This window comes from Carassius gibelio, chromosome B8 (assembly GCF_023724105.1).
Source record: "Carassius gibelio isolate Cgi1373 ecotype wild population from Czech Republic chromosome B8, carGib1.2-hapl.c, whole genome shotgun sequence".
Classification (NCBI taxonomy): domain Eukaryota; kingdom Metazoa; phylum Chordata; class Actinopteri; order Cypriniformes; family Cyprinidae; genus Carassius; species Carassius gibelio.
Genome location: NC_068403.1, coordinates 909714 through 925581, shown reverse-complemented (window position 1 = coordinate 925581; position 15868 = coordinate 909714).

Genomic DNA, 15868 nt, shown 5'->3' with positions numbered 1-15868 from the left:
TAGACAGCAAGGCAGCAAGTCACCTGCCTAAGTTTTCGGATGCAGCCGTAGTTTGAACTATGGATCTGCGACACAGGTACCATGGTTTCGGGAAACAGTCGTGACTAGGTCGTTCGTTTTCATAAAGATGCATCGTACTATTGTGGTTAATTTGCGAGCTACGTCGTTGTATGGGAAACGCACCAAGCATCGTTAGCCAACTATGGTCGCAAGTTCCGTCGTTACCAACGTAGTTCAACGATTTGGTGTTTCCCGAAACCATAGTTCAAACGAATTTTCGCTAACTGCATTGCAAACTTGTGTCGTTGGAACGACAGCTCTCCACCTGTGGTTAGAGGCATAGTTCGTCGTTAGTTTGCTGTGTCGACGTCATTGATTGCGCCGCACCTGGGCTGTGTGCTATTCAGAGTTATCGACCCTGTGCCCTATTCCTTTAGAAGATTTCACCATCCACTTTGAGAGATTTAAAAGACTTAAAGTTGTCGTTTAAGTTTATCACATAAATCGCCTTTTTATTATTATTACAAATTCAGTTTGAAACTATAGCAGCGTGGCCATCGCGATTATTCTCCCTTCGAAGTGCCCTCTGAAAGCATTAATCTTGCGGATTAGAACGCAGCCATTGTTTCGTTTGTGCGAAGAAACGGTGAGTTTGTCAAGTGACTTATCTTTGTATAATTTTAATTTTAAAACATTGGTAAAACAGTGTGTTAGAGGTTTTCACTTATATAAAATGTTAACCCTCAAATTACAGTTGGCCTATTTTTATAGTAAATTTTTAATTTTAAATGAATGTACCTAAATAAAGTAACAAAACAAATTATAAATAAGTGAGTTGTTTGTTGTTTTTACAGGATTAGAATATAGAAAATACTCTCTACAAATGTGTTTGTGTGTGAATACACACATATATATATATATATATATATATAGAGAGAGAGAGAGAGAGAGAGACGGTTTATAGTGTTTGCAAAAGTTTTTTTTTATGTTTTTAAGTGTTCATTTAATACATATCAGCAAAGAAACCAAATATTTAACAGCAATTATGTCAGATTAAACAAATGATTTAAACTGCAGTGGTGGCTGGATGCTGCACAGGTGAAAGGACGAATGGGCGAAGAGGACATGTCTCCCAGCAGCCAGCTATCACCAAAGCCATGCACCCTCTTCAGCCACCTGCAAACTGCAGAAGTGTCCCACACAAAACAGTCAAGTGTGCTTCCATCACCCACCACCTCCATAAATTTCCAACAGCATGATAATGCAGTACAACTGAATTTAAAGCATTTGGCTCAGGATGGCCAAAACTGTCTCTTCCTCTGTAGGGACAGGAGGAACTGAACTGATACCCCATCAGTCTTGTTTGCTTCCCTCTTACGTGCCACAGCCCTCTGTTTTGTCACACTTGCGGAGTCCCTCCACTTATTCCTGACTTTGTCTGGGATTTGTCCATATCCATAGCTAGCATCGTTTATTTTTTGAGTGATTTCTGCCCAGATTTTATTTTTTTCAGCATTTGTAATGCTATTTTTCAGTGTTACGTCCTGTGACGTAGGTTGTACTGTTCTGGGGTCAGTCAAGAGCTTTTGTTTGTTCTCAGGCATCTTTTCTCTCCTGTGCTGTGCTGATAGGAGCTGATTACTGACACCTGATACTCGTGATGACCAATCAACTCATTCACTGGCTCCTCCAGAGAGAGGAACCAGCTATAAAAGCACCGAGAAAGCACAGTTGGAAGAGAGAGGAAAGGAGAAAGATTGAGCCATCTCCCTCTCCCTGCATGGACCCTCTCTGCAGCCCCAGACTAGTGTTGTGGTTTTGGTACTGTTGTTAGTTGATGCCTAATGCCAATTTTGTGCTAGAGTTTCAGTTTGTGTACTGTTGCTTGCTGCTCCCACCTAGACTGTTGAACTCCACTCAATATTGCTAATACTTCTGTAGTCCTGTCTTCAATATTTAAGTTGTCTACTTTATAACTTGTAGGGAGGAGGGTGCCCATTTCTTTTAACTCCTTTTCTCCTGTTTTTTGGACCAGTTAGGTAGTTAAGGAAGTATATTGTCTTTTTGTTATTTATTTTTCCCTTTGCTCGGTAAGTTAGTTTCAAAATGGAGTAAGCTGCTGTTTTGTTTGTTATTTTGGCTATGCCCCCTCCTGAAGCCTGTTTTCTTTGTTCTTGCTACTCCTGCATGTATTAAAGAAGTATAATAAGTCGAATTATAGTGGATCCTTTGGTGGTTGGCAGTGTTCTTCAGAGCTGGGACTGGGACCAGAGGCTCCATGTGGATTTTCCTTTTCTTTGTTACGTATTCCTCCATTCCCCTAGACTAGTTAAAAAGTGGGAACGTAACATTCAGCTTTGAAAATAGATGGACTTTACTATTTTCCACCCCCTTGTCGAAAAGAACTGAAATTTCAAGCATTGAAAATTGGGATTTTCGTGTCATCTTCATTAACATGACAGAATGGCAAGAAGACATAAATAGGAAAGTAGCCTATCAATATTACATAAGAAATAGTATTTATCTGAAATTGTGAAATTATTGACATTGGGATCAGAAAAGAGCACATTTTTAACTCCGTATGTGTATAATGTATTGCAGAACAAACGAATTATTCGTTATTACTCGACTCCCAAGTAACAAAAGCGTAATTCGAGTTGAAGAAAAGAGAAACTATCAAACCGATCTATAAAATGTTTTGCAAACTCACTCCGAAGTCTTGATCTCAAATGATTTGCGAAAGGCGCTTCGGAGTCCCGCTCTATTTTTTTTTTGTTTGTTTGTTTGTTTTTTAAAGAGTAGATTTAGAATAGTGAGTCCTAAAGTTAGCGGGTCAAATAAATATATGATAAATAATAATAATTATAAACAATTTAAATATAGTTAGGCTAATTAAGTTCCCCTTGCTCCACAACAAATCATTTAAATTGAACAGTATTTAGAAAATATAATTAAAAGATATAAATTCACAAGCCAAAACGAATGATCATTTTAGGCTAGAACGAAACTGAAACTAAAGTTGGGTCTCTCATTCGATACAAAATCAAATTTTTCTGTAAATATTATTTACCTACTTAACTCGCTTCCAATATCCACATAAAATAAAATGTTTTACATTAGGGCAGTAAGGTGATAACGCTTAACGGTACAAATTTTACTACATAAAAACTGAGCAGTGTGTGTTTGTGTTTAAAATTAATGTTTTTTATTATAATAAAGTACAGACAAAGGTGATAAAAATAAATATATATCTTAAATATTTTTTTTTCGTTGTTGTTGTTATGGCCTATATCTGACGTATTATTAAATGTGTTTTGTTGTTACTTTTTTGTCAGTTGTCCTATTTTGAGAGTAATTATTAATAGGCTAATAATAGGCCTATAATTACATTTTTACATAGCCTAATAATTAATTTATTCTTGAAATTAAATGTAAGGTTTTAGAATTAAGATGGACATTTTAACGATGTCTGCCAATGACGTCTTTTTGATGTCTTTTTAACAAGGCATTGCTGGGTGGGAGTGATTCGGGAAACGCGATTCGGAGTCCCGATCTGAATCAAATCTTTTGCAAACTCACTCAGAAATCCTGATCTCAAATGAATTGCGAAACGCCCTTCGGAGTCCCGATGTAGTATTTTTATTTTTTTTAAGAGTAGATTTAGAATAGTGAATGCTAAGGTTAGAGGGTCAAATAAATATATGATAAATAATAATAATAATAAACAATGTCAACATAGTCAGGCTATGTAAGTTCCCCTCCCTCCACAACAAATCCTTTAAATTTAACAGTATTTAGAAAATATAATTAAAAGATATAAATTCACAAGCCAAAACGAATTATCATTTTAGGCTAGAAGAAACTGAAACTAAAGTTGGGTCTCTCATTCGACACAAAATCAAATTTTTCTGTATATATTATTTACATACTTCACTCGCTTCCAATATCCACATAAAAGAAAATGTTTTACATCAGGGCAGTAAGGTGATAACGCTTAACGGTACAGATTTTACTACATAAAAACTGAGCAGTGTGTGTTTGTGTTTAAAGTTACTGTTTTTTATTATGATAATGAACAGACAAATGTGATAAAAATAAATAGATATATATTAAATAGATTTTTTTTTTTTTCATTGTTGTTGTTATGGCCTATATCTGATGTATTATTAAATGTGTTTTGTTGTTACTTTTTTTGTCAGTTGTCCTATTTTGAGAGTAATTATTAATAGGCTAATTTAAGGCCTTTAATTAGAATTTTACTTAGCCTAATAATTAATTTATTCTTGAAATTAAAAATTAAATTTAAGGCTTTAGAATTAAGATGGTAATTTTAACTACGTCTGACATTGACGTCATTTTGATGTCTTTTCAACAAGGTATTGCTGGGTGTGAGTGATTCGCCAAACGTGCTTCGGAGTCCCGATCGGAATCAAATGTTTTGCAAACTCACTTCAAATTCCTGATCCCAAATAATTCGCAAAGCCATCTCAAATGATTAGCGAAATGCGCTTCGGAGTCCTGATCTATCAAATGTTTTGCAAACTCACTCTGAAGTCTTCATCTCAAATAATTGGCGAAACGCGATTCGGAGTCCCGATCTGAATCAAATATTTTGCAAACTCACTCAGAAGTCCTGATCTCAAATGATCTGCGAAACACCCTTCGGAGTCCCGATCTAGTTTTTTTTTTTTTTAAAGAGTAGATTTAGAATAGTGAATGCTAAGGGTAGAGGGTCAAATAAATATATGATAAATAAAAATAATAATAATAATAAACAATGTAAACATAGTTAGGCTATTTAAGTTCCCTATACCTCCACAACAAATCCTTTAAATTTAACAGTATTTAGAAAATATAATTAAAATATATAAATTCACAAGCCAAAACGAATGATCATTTTAGGCTAGAATGAAACTGAAACTAAAGTTGGGTCTCTCATTCGACACAAAATCAATTTTTTCTGTTAATATTATTTACCTACTTCACTCGCTTCCAGTATCCACATAAAAGAAAATGTTTTACATAATAATAATAATAATAATTCCTTACATTAGGGCAGTAAGGTGATAACGCTTAATGGTACAGATTTTACTACATAAAAACTGAGCAGTGTGTGTTTGTGTTTAAAATTACTGTTTTTTATTATAATAAAGTACAGACAAAGGTGATAAAAATAAATATATATCTTAAATATTTTTTTCGTTGTTGTTGTTATGGCCTATATCTGACGTATTATTAAATGTGTTTCGTTGTTACTTTTTTGTCAGTTGTCCTATTTTGAGAGTAATTATTAATAGGCTAATAATAGGCCTATAATTACATTTTTAAATAGCCTAATAATTAATTTATTCTTGAAATTAAATGTAAGGCTTTAGAATTAAGATGGACATTATAACGATGTCTGCCAATGACATCTTTTTGATGTCTTTTCAACAAGGCATTGCTGGGTGGGAGTGATTCGGGAAACGCGCTTCGGAGTCCCGATCTGAATCAAATCTTTTGCAAACTCACTCCGAAGTGATCTCAAATGATTCGTGAAAGGCGCTTCGGAGTTCCGATCTATTAAATGTTTTGCAAACTCACTCCGAAGTCCTGATCTCAAATAATTCGCGAAACGCGATTCGGAGTCCCGATCTGAATCAAATATTTTGCAAACTCACTCCGAAGTGATCTCAAACGATTCGTGAAAGGCGCTTCGGAGTCCCGATCTATTAAATGTTTTGCAAACTCACTCCGAAGTCCTGATCTCAAATAATTCGCGAAATGCGATTCGGAGTCCCGATCTGAATCAAATATTTTGCAAACTCACTCAGAAGTCCTGATCTCAAATGATTTGCGAAACGCCCTTCGGAGTCCCGATGTAGTATTTTTATTTTTTTTAAGAGTAGATTTAGAATAGTGAATGCTAAGGTTAGAGGGTCAAATAAATATATGATAAATAATAATAATAATAATAAACAATGTAAACATAGTCAGGCTATTTAAGTTCCCCTCCCTCCACAACAAATCCTTTAAATTTAACAGTATTTAGAAAATATAATTAAAAGATATAAATTCACAAGCCAAAACGAATTATCATTTTAGGCTAGAAGAAACTGAAACTAAAGTTGGGTCTCTCATTCGACACAAAATCAAAGTTTTCTGTAAATATTATTTACATACTTCACTCGCTTCCAATATCCACATAAAAGAAAATGTTTTACATCAGGGCAGTAAGGTGATAACGCTTAACGGTACAGATTTTACTACATAAAAACTGAGCAGTGTGTGTTTGTGTTTAAAGTTACTGTTTTTTATTATGATAATGAACAGACAAAGGTGATAAAAATAAATAGATATATATTAAATAGATTTTTTTTCATTGTTGTTGTTATGGCCTATATCTGACGTATTATTAAATGTGTTTTGTTGTTACTTTTTTGTCAGTTGTCCTATTTTGAGAGTAATTATTAATAGGCTAATAATAGGCCTATAATTACATTTTTAAATAGCCTAATAATTAATTTATTCTTGAAATTAAATGTAAGGCTTTAGAATTAAGATGGACATTATAACGATGTCTGCCAATGACATCTTTTTGATGTCTTTTCAACAAGGCATTGCTGGGTGGGAGTGATTCGGGAAACGCGCGTTGGAGTCCCGATCTGAATCAAATCTTTTGCAAACTCACTCCGAAGTGATCTCAAATGATTCGTGAAAGGCGCTTCGGAGTCCCGATCTATTAAATGTTTTGCAAACTCACTCCGAAGTCCTGATCTCAAATAATTCGCGAAACGCGATTCGGAGTCCCGATCTGAATCAAATATTTTGCAAACTCACTCCGAAGTGATCTCAAACGATTCGTGAAAGGCGCTTCGGAGTCCCGATCTATTAAATGTTTTGCAAACTCACTCCGAAGTCCTGATCTCAAATAATTCGCGAAACGCGATTCGGAGTCCCGATCTGAATCAAATATTTTGCAAACTCACTCCGAAGTGATCTCAAATGATTCGTGAAAGGCGCTTCGGAGTCCCGATCTATTAAATGTTTTGCAAACTCACTCCGAAGTCCTGATCTCAAATAATTCGCGAAACGCGATTCGGAGTCCCGATCTGAATCAAATATTTTGCAAACTCACTCCGAAGTGATCTCAAATGATTCGTGAAAGGCGCTTCGGAGTCCCGATCTATTAAATGTTTTGCAAACTCACTCCGAAGTCCTGATCTCAAATAATTCGCGAAACGCGATTCGGAGTCCCGATCTGAATCAAATATTTTGCAAACTCACTCAGAAGTCCTGATCTCAAATGATTTGCGAAACGCCCTTCGGAGTCCCGATGTAGTATTTTTATTTTTTTTAAGAGTAGATTTAGAATAGTGAATGCTAAGGTTAGAGGGTCAAATAAATATATGATAAATAATAATAATAATAATAAACAATGTAAACATAGTCAGGCTATTTAAGTTCCCCTCCCTCCACAACAAATCCTTTAAATTTAACAGTATTTAGAAAATATAATTAAAAGATATAAATTCACAAGCCAAAACGAATTATCATTTTAGGCTAGAAGAAACTGAAACTAAAGTTGGGTCTCTCATTCGACACAAAATCAAAGTTTTCTGTAAATATTATTTACATACTTCACTCGCTTCCAATATCCACATAAAAGAAAATGTTTTACATCAGGGCAGTAAGGTGATAACGCTTAACGGTACAGATTTTACTACATAAAAACTGAGCAGTGTGTGTTTGTGTCTAAAGTTACTGTTTTTTATTATGATAATGAACAGACAAAGGTGATAAAAATAAATAGATATATATTAAATAGATTTTTTTTTCATTGTTGTTGTTATGGCCTATATCTGATGTATTATTAAATGTGTTTTGTTGTTACTTTTTTGTCAGTTGTCCTATTTTGAGAGTAATTATTAATAGGCTAATAATAGGCCTATAATTACATTTTTAAATAGCCTAATAATTAATTTATTCTTGAAATTAAATGTAAGGCTTTAGAATTAAGATGGACATTTTAACGATGTCTGCCAATGACATCTTTTTGATGTCTTTTCAACAAGGCATTGCTGGGTGGGAGTGATTCGGGAAACGCGCTTTGGAGTCCCGATCTGAATCAAATCGTTTGCAAACTCACTCCGAAGTGATCTCAAATGATTCGTGAAAGGCGCTTCGGAGTCCCGATCTATTAAATGTTTTGCAAACTCACTCCGAAGTCCTGATCTCAAATAATTCGCGAAACGCGATTCGGAGTCCCGATCTGAATCAAATATTTTGCAAACTCACTCCGAAGTGATCTCAAATGATTCGTGAAAGGCGCTTCGGAGTCCCGATCTATTAAATGTTTTGCAAACTCACTCCGAAGTCCTGATCTCAAATAATTCGCGAAACGCGATTCGGAGTCCCGATCTGAATCAAATATTTTGCAAACTCACTCAGAAGTCCTGATCTCAAATGATTTGCGAAACGCCCTTCGGAGTCCCGATGTAGTATTTTTATTTTTTTTAAGAGTAGATTTAGAATAGTGAATGCTAAGGTTAGAGGGTCAAATAAATATATGATAAATAATAATAATAATAATAAACAATGTAAACATAGTCAGGCTATTTAAGTTCCCCTCCCTCCACAACAAATCCTTTAAATTTAACAGTATTTAGAAAATATAATTAAAAGATATAAATTCACAAGCCAAAACGAATTATCATTTTAGGCTAGAAGAAACTGAAACTAAAGTTGGGTCTCTCATTCGACACAAAATCAAAGTTTTCTGTAAATATTATTTACATACTTCACTCGCTTCCAATATCCACATAAAAGAAAATGTTTTACATCAGGGCAGTAAGGTGATAACGCTTAACGGTACAGATTTTACTACATAAAAACTGAGCAGTGTGTGTTTGTGTCTAAAGTTACTGTTTTTTATTATGATAATGAACAGACAAAGGTGATAAAAATAAATAGATATATATTAAATAGATTTTTTTTTCATTGTTGTTGTTATGGCCTATATCTGATGTATTATTAAATGTGTTTTGTTGTTACTTTTTTGTCAGTTGTCCTATTTTGAGAGTAATTATTAATAGGCTAATAATAGGCCTATAATTACATTTTTAAATAGCCTAATAATTAATTTATTCTTGAAATTAAATGTAAGGCTTTAGAATTAAGATGGACATTTTAACGATGTCTGCCAATGACATCTTTTTGATGTCTTTTCAACAAGGCATTGCTGGGTGGGAGTGATTCGGGAAACGCGCTTTGGAGTCCCGATCTGAATCAAATCGTTTGCAAACTCACTCCGAAGTGATCTCAAATGATTCGTGAAAGGCGCTTCGGAGTCCCGATCTATTAAATGTTTTGCAAACTCACTCCGAAGTCCTGATCTCAAATAATTCGCGAAACGCGATTCGGAGTCCCGATCTGAATCAAATATTTTGCAAACTCACTCCGAAGTGATCTCAAATGATTCGTGAAAGGCGCTTCGGAGTCCCGATCTATTAAATGTTTTGCAAACTCACTCCGAAGTCCTGATCTCAAATAATTCGCGAAACGCGATTCGGAGTCCCGATCTGAATCAAATATTTTGCAAACTCACTCAGAAGTCCTGATCTCAAATGATTTGCGAAACGCCCTTCGGAGTCCCGATGTAGTATTTTTATTTTTTTTAAGAGTAGATTTAGAATAGTGAATGCTAAGGTTAGAGGGTCAAATAAATATATGATAAATAATAATAATAATAATAAACAATGTAAACATAGTCAGGCTATTTAAGTTCCCCTCCCTCCACAACAAATCCTTTAAATTTAACAGTATTTAGAAAATATAATTAAAAGATATAAATTCACAAGCCAAAACGAATTTTCATTTTAGGATAGAAGAAACTGAAACTAAAGTTGGGTCTCTCATTCGACACAAAATCAAAGTTTTCTGTAAATATTATTTACATACTTCACTCGCTTCCAATATCCACATAAAAGAAAATGTTTTACATCAGGGCAGTAAGGTGATAACGCTTAATGGTACAGATTTTACTACATAAAAACTGAGCAGTGTGTGTTTGTGTTTAAAGTTACTGTTTTTTATTATGATAATGAACAGACAAAGGTGATAAAAATAAATAGATATATATTAAATAGATTTTTTTTTCATTGTTGTTGTTATGGCCTATATCTGATGTATTATTAAATGTGTTTTGTTGTTACTTTTTTTGTCAGTTGTCTTATTTTGAGATTAATTATTAATAGGCTAATTAAAGGCCTTTAATTAAAATTTTACTTAGACTAATAATTAATTTATTCTTGAAATTAAATGTAAGGCTTTAGAATTAAGATGGTCATTTTAACTACGTCTGACAATGACGTCATTTTGATGTCTTTTCAACAAGGTATTGCTGGGTGGGAGTGATTCGCCAAACGTGCTTCGGAGTCCCGATCTGAATCAAATGTTTTGCAAACTCACTCCGAAGTGCTCTCAAATTATTCGCGAAATGCGCTTCGGAGTCCCGATCTATCAAATGTTTTGCAAACTCACTCTGAAGTCTTGATCTCAAATAATTGGCGAAACGCGATTCGGAGTCCCGATCTGAATCAAATATTTTGCAAACTCACTCAGAAGTCCTGATGTCAAATGATTTGCGAAACGCCCTTCGGAGTCCCGATCTAGTTTTTTTTTTTTTTTTTTTAAAGAGTAGATTTAGAATAGTGAATGCTAAGGTTAGAGGGTCAAATAAATATATGATAAATAAAAATAATAATAATAATAAACAATGTAAACATAGTTAGGCTATTTAAGTTCCCCTACCTCCACAACAAATCCTTTAAATTTAACAGTATTTAGAAAATATAATTAAAATATATAAATTCACAAGCCAAAACGAATGATCATTTTAGGCTAGAATGAAACTGAAACTAAAGTTGGGTCTCTCATTCGACACAAAATCAATTTTTTCTGTTAATATTATTTACCTACTTCACTCGCTTCCAGTATCCACATAAAAGAAAATGTTTTACATAATAATAATAATAATTCCTTACATTAGGGCGGTAAGGTGATAACGCTTAATGGTACAGATTTTACTACATAAAAACTGAGCAGTGTGTGTTTGTGTTTAAAATTACTGTTTTTTTATTATAATAAAGTACAGACAAAGGTGATAAAAATAAATATATATCTTAAATATTTTTTTTTCGTTGTTGTTGTTATGGCCTATATCTGACGTATTATTAAATGTGTTTTGTTGTTACTTTTTTGTCAGTTGTCCTATTTTGAGAGTAATTATTAATAGGCTAATAATAGGCCTATAATTACATTTTTAAATAGCCTAATAATTAATTTATTCTTGAAATTAAATGTAAGGCTTTAGAATTAAGATGGACATTTTAACGATGTCTGCCAATGACATCTTTTTGATGTCTTTTCAACAAAGCATTGCTGGGTGGGAGTGATTCGGGAAACGCGCTTCGGAGTCCCGATCTGAATCAAATCGTTTGCAAACTCACTCCGAAGTGATCTCAAATGATTCGTGAAAGGCGCTTCGGAGTCCCGATCTATTAAATGTTTTGCAAACTCACTCCGAAGTCCTGATCTCAAATAATTCGCGAAACGCGATTCGGAGTCCCGATCTGAATCAAATATTTTGCAAACTCACTCCGAAGTGATCTCAAATGATTCGTGAAAGGCGCTTCGGAGTCCCGATCTATTAAATGTTTTGCAAACTCACTCCGAAGTCCTGATCTCAAATAATTCGCGAAACGCGATTCGGAGTCCCGATCTGAATCAATTATTTTGCAAACTCACTCCGAAGTGATCTCAAATGATTCGTGAAAGGCGCTTCGGAGTCCCGATCTATTAAATGTTTTGCAAACTCACTCAGAAGTCCTGATCTCAAATGATTTGCGAAACGCCCTTCGGAGTCCCGATGTAGTATTTTTATTTTTTTTAAGAGTAGATTTAGAATAGTGAATGCTAAGGTTAGAGGGTCAAATAAATATATGATAAATAATAATAATAATAATAAACAATGTAAACATAGTCAGGCTATTTAAGTTCCCCTCCCTCCACAACAAATCCTTTAAATTTAACAGTATTTAGAAAATATAATTAAAAGATATAAATTCACAAGCCAAAACGAATTATCATTTTAGGCTAGAAGAAACTGAAACTAAAGTTGGGTCTCTCATTCGACACAAAATCAAAGTTTTCTGTAAATATTATTTACATACTTCAATCGCTTCCAATATCCACATAAAAGAAAATGTTTTACATCAGGGCAGTAAGGTGATAACGCTTAACGGTACAGATTTTACTACATAAAAACTGAGCAGTGTGTGTTTGTGTTTAAAGTTACTGTTTTTTATTATGATAATGAACAGACAAAGGTGATAAAAATAAATAGATATATATTAAATATATTTTTTTTTCATTGTTGTTGTTATGGCCTATATCTGATGTATTATTAAATGTGTTTTGTTGTTACTTTTTTTGTCAGTTGTCTTATTTTGAGATTAATTATTAATAGGCTAATTAAAGGCCTTTAATTAAAATTTTACTTAGCCTAATAATTAATTTATTCTTGAAATTAAATGTAAGGCTTTAGAATTAAGATGGTCATTTTAACTACGTCTGACAATGACGTCATTTTGATGTCTTTTCAACAAGGTATTGCTGGGTGGGAGTGATTCGCCAAACTTGCTTCGGAGTCCCGATCTGAATCAAATGTTTTGCAAACTCACTCCAAATTCCTGATCCCAAATAATTCGCGAAAGTCGCTTCGGAGTCCCGATCTGAATCAAATCTTTTGCAAACTCACTCCGAAGTGCTCTCAAATTATTCGCGAAATGCGCTTTGGAGTCCCGATCTATCAAATGTTTTGCAAACTCACTCTGAAGTCTTGATCTCAAATAATTGGCGAAACGCGATTCGGAGTCCCGATCTGAATCAAATATTTTGCAAACTCACTCAGAAGTCCTGATGTCAAATGATTTGCGAAACGCCCTTCGGAGTCCCGATCTAGTTTTTTTTTTTTTTTTTTTAAAGAGTAGATTTAGAATAGTGAATGCTAAGGTTAGAGGGTCAAATAAATATATGATAAATAAAAATAATAATAATAATAAACAATGTAAACATAGTTAGACTATTTAAGTTCCCCTACCTCCACAACAAATCCTTTAAATTTAACAGTATTTAGAAAATATAATTAAAATATATAAATTCACAAGCCAAAACGAATTATCATTTTAGGCTAGAATGAAACTGAAACTAAAGTTGGGTCTCTCATTCGACACAAAATCAATTTTTTCTGTTAATATTATTTACCTACTTCACTCGCTTCCAGTATCCACATAAAAGAAAATGTTTTACATAATAATAATAATAATTCCTTACATTAGGGCGGTAAGGTGATAACGCTTAATGGTACAGATTTTACTACATAAAAACTGAGCAGTGTGTGTTTGTGTTTAAAATTACTGTTTTTTATTATAATAAAGTACAGACAAAGGTGATAAAAATAAATATATATCTTAAATATTTTTTTTTCGTTGTTGTTGTTATGGCCTATATCTGACGTATTATTAAATGTGTTTTGTTGTTACTTTTTTGTCAGTTGTCCTATTTTGAGAGTAATTATTAATAGGCTAATAATAGGCCTATAATTACATTTTTAAATAGCCTAATAATTAATTTATTCTTGAAATTAAATGTAAGGCTTTAGAATTAAGATGGACATTTTAACGATGTCTGCCAATGACATCTTTTTGATGTCTTTTCAACAAGGCATTGCTGGGTGGGAGTGATTCGGGAAACACGCTTTGGAGTCCCGATCTGAATCAAATCGTTTGCAAACTCACTCCGAAGTGATCTCAAATGATTCGTGAAAGGCGCTTCGGAGTCCCGATCTATTAAATGTTTTGCAAACTCACTCCGAAGTCCTGATCTCAAATAATTCGAGAAACGCGATTCGGAGTCCCGATCTGAATCAAATATTTTGCAAACTCACTCCGAAGTGATCTCAAATGATTCGTGAAAGGCGCTTCGGAGTCCCGATCTATTAAATGTTTTGCAAACTCACTCCGAAGTCCTGATCTCAAATAATTCGCGAAACGCGATTCGGAGTCCCGATCTGAATCAAATATTTTGCAAACTCACTCAGAAGTCCTGATCTCAAATGATTTGCGAAACGCCCTTCGGAGTCCCGATGTAGTATTTTTATTTTTTTTAAGAGTAGATTTAGAATAGTGAATGCTAAGGTTAGAGGGTCAAATAAATATATGATAAATAATAATAATAATAATAAACAATGTAAACATAGTCAGGCTATTTAAGTTCCCCTCCCTCCACAACAAATCCTTTAAATTTAACAGTATTTAGAAAATATAATTAAAAGATATAAATTCACAAGCCAAAACGAATGATCATTTTAGGCTAGAAGAAACTGAAACTAAAGTTGGGTCTCTCATTCGACACAAAATCAAAGTTTTCTGTAAATATTATTTACATACTTCACTCGCTTCCAATATCCACATAAAAGAAAATGTTTTACATCAGGGCAGTAAGGTGATAACGCTTAACGGTACAGATTTTACTACATAAAAACTGAGCAGTGTGTGTTTGTGTTTAAAGTTACTGTTTTTTATTATGATAATGAACAGACAAAGGTGATAAAAATAAATAGATATATATTAAATAGATTTTTTTTTCATTGTTGTTGTTATGGCCTATATCTGATGTATTATTAAATGTGTTTTGTTGTTACTTTTTTTGTCAGTTGTCTTATTTTGAGATTAATTATTAATAGGCTAATTAAAGGCCTTTAATTAAAATTTTACTTAGACTAATAATTAATTTATTCTTGAAATTAAATGTAAGGCTTTAGAATTAAGATGGTCATTTTAACTACGTCTGACAATGACGTCATTTTGATGTCTTTTCAACAAGGTATTGCTGGGTGGGAGTGATTCGCCAAACGTGCTTCAGAGTCCCGATCTGAATCAAATGTTTTGCAAACTCACTCCAAATTCCTGATCCCAAATAATTCGCGAAAGTCGCTTCGGAGTCCCGATCTGAATCAAATCTTTTGCAAACTCACTCCGAAGTGCTCTCAAATTATTCGCGAAATGCGCTTCGGAGTCCCGATCTATCAAATGTTTTGCAAACTCACTCTGAAATATTGATCTCAAATAATTGGCGAAAGGCGATTCGGAGTCCCGATCTGAATCAAATATTTTGCAAACTCACTCAGAAGTCCTGATGTCAAATGATTTGCGAAACGCCCTTCGGAGTCCCGATCTAGTTTTTTTTTTTTTTTTTTTTTTAAAGAGTAGATTTAGAATAGTGAATGCTAAGGTTAGAGGGTCAAATAAATATATGATAAATAAAAATAATAATAATAATAAACAATGTAAACATAGTTAGGCTATTTAAGTTCCCCTACCTCCACAACAAATCCTTTAAATTTAACAGTATTTAGAAAATATAATTAAAATATATAAATTCACAAGCCAAAACGAATGATCATTTTAGGCTAGAATGAAACTGAAACTAAAGTTGGGTCTCTCATTCCACACAAAATCAATTTTTTCTGTTAATATTATTTACCTACTTCACTCGCTTCCAGTATCCACATAAAAGAAAATGTTTTACATAATAATAATAATAATTACTTACATTAGGGCGGTAAGGTGATAACGCTTAATGGTACAGATTTTACTACATAAAAACTGAGCAGTGTGTGTTTGTGTTTAAAATTATTGTTTTTTATTATAATAAAGTACAGACAAAGGTGATAAAAATAAATATATATCTTAAATATTTTTTTTTCGTTGTTGTTGTTATGGCCTATATCTGACGTATTATTAAATGTGTTTTGTTGTTACTTTTT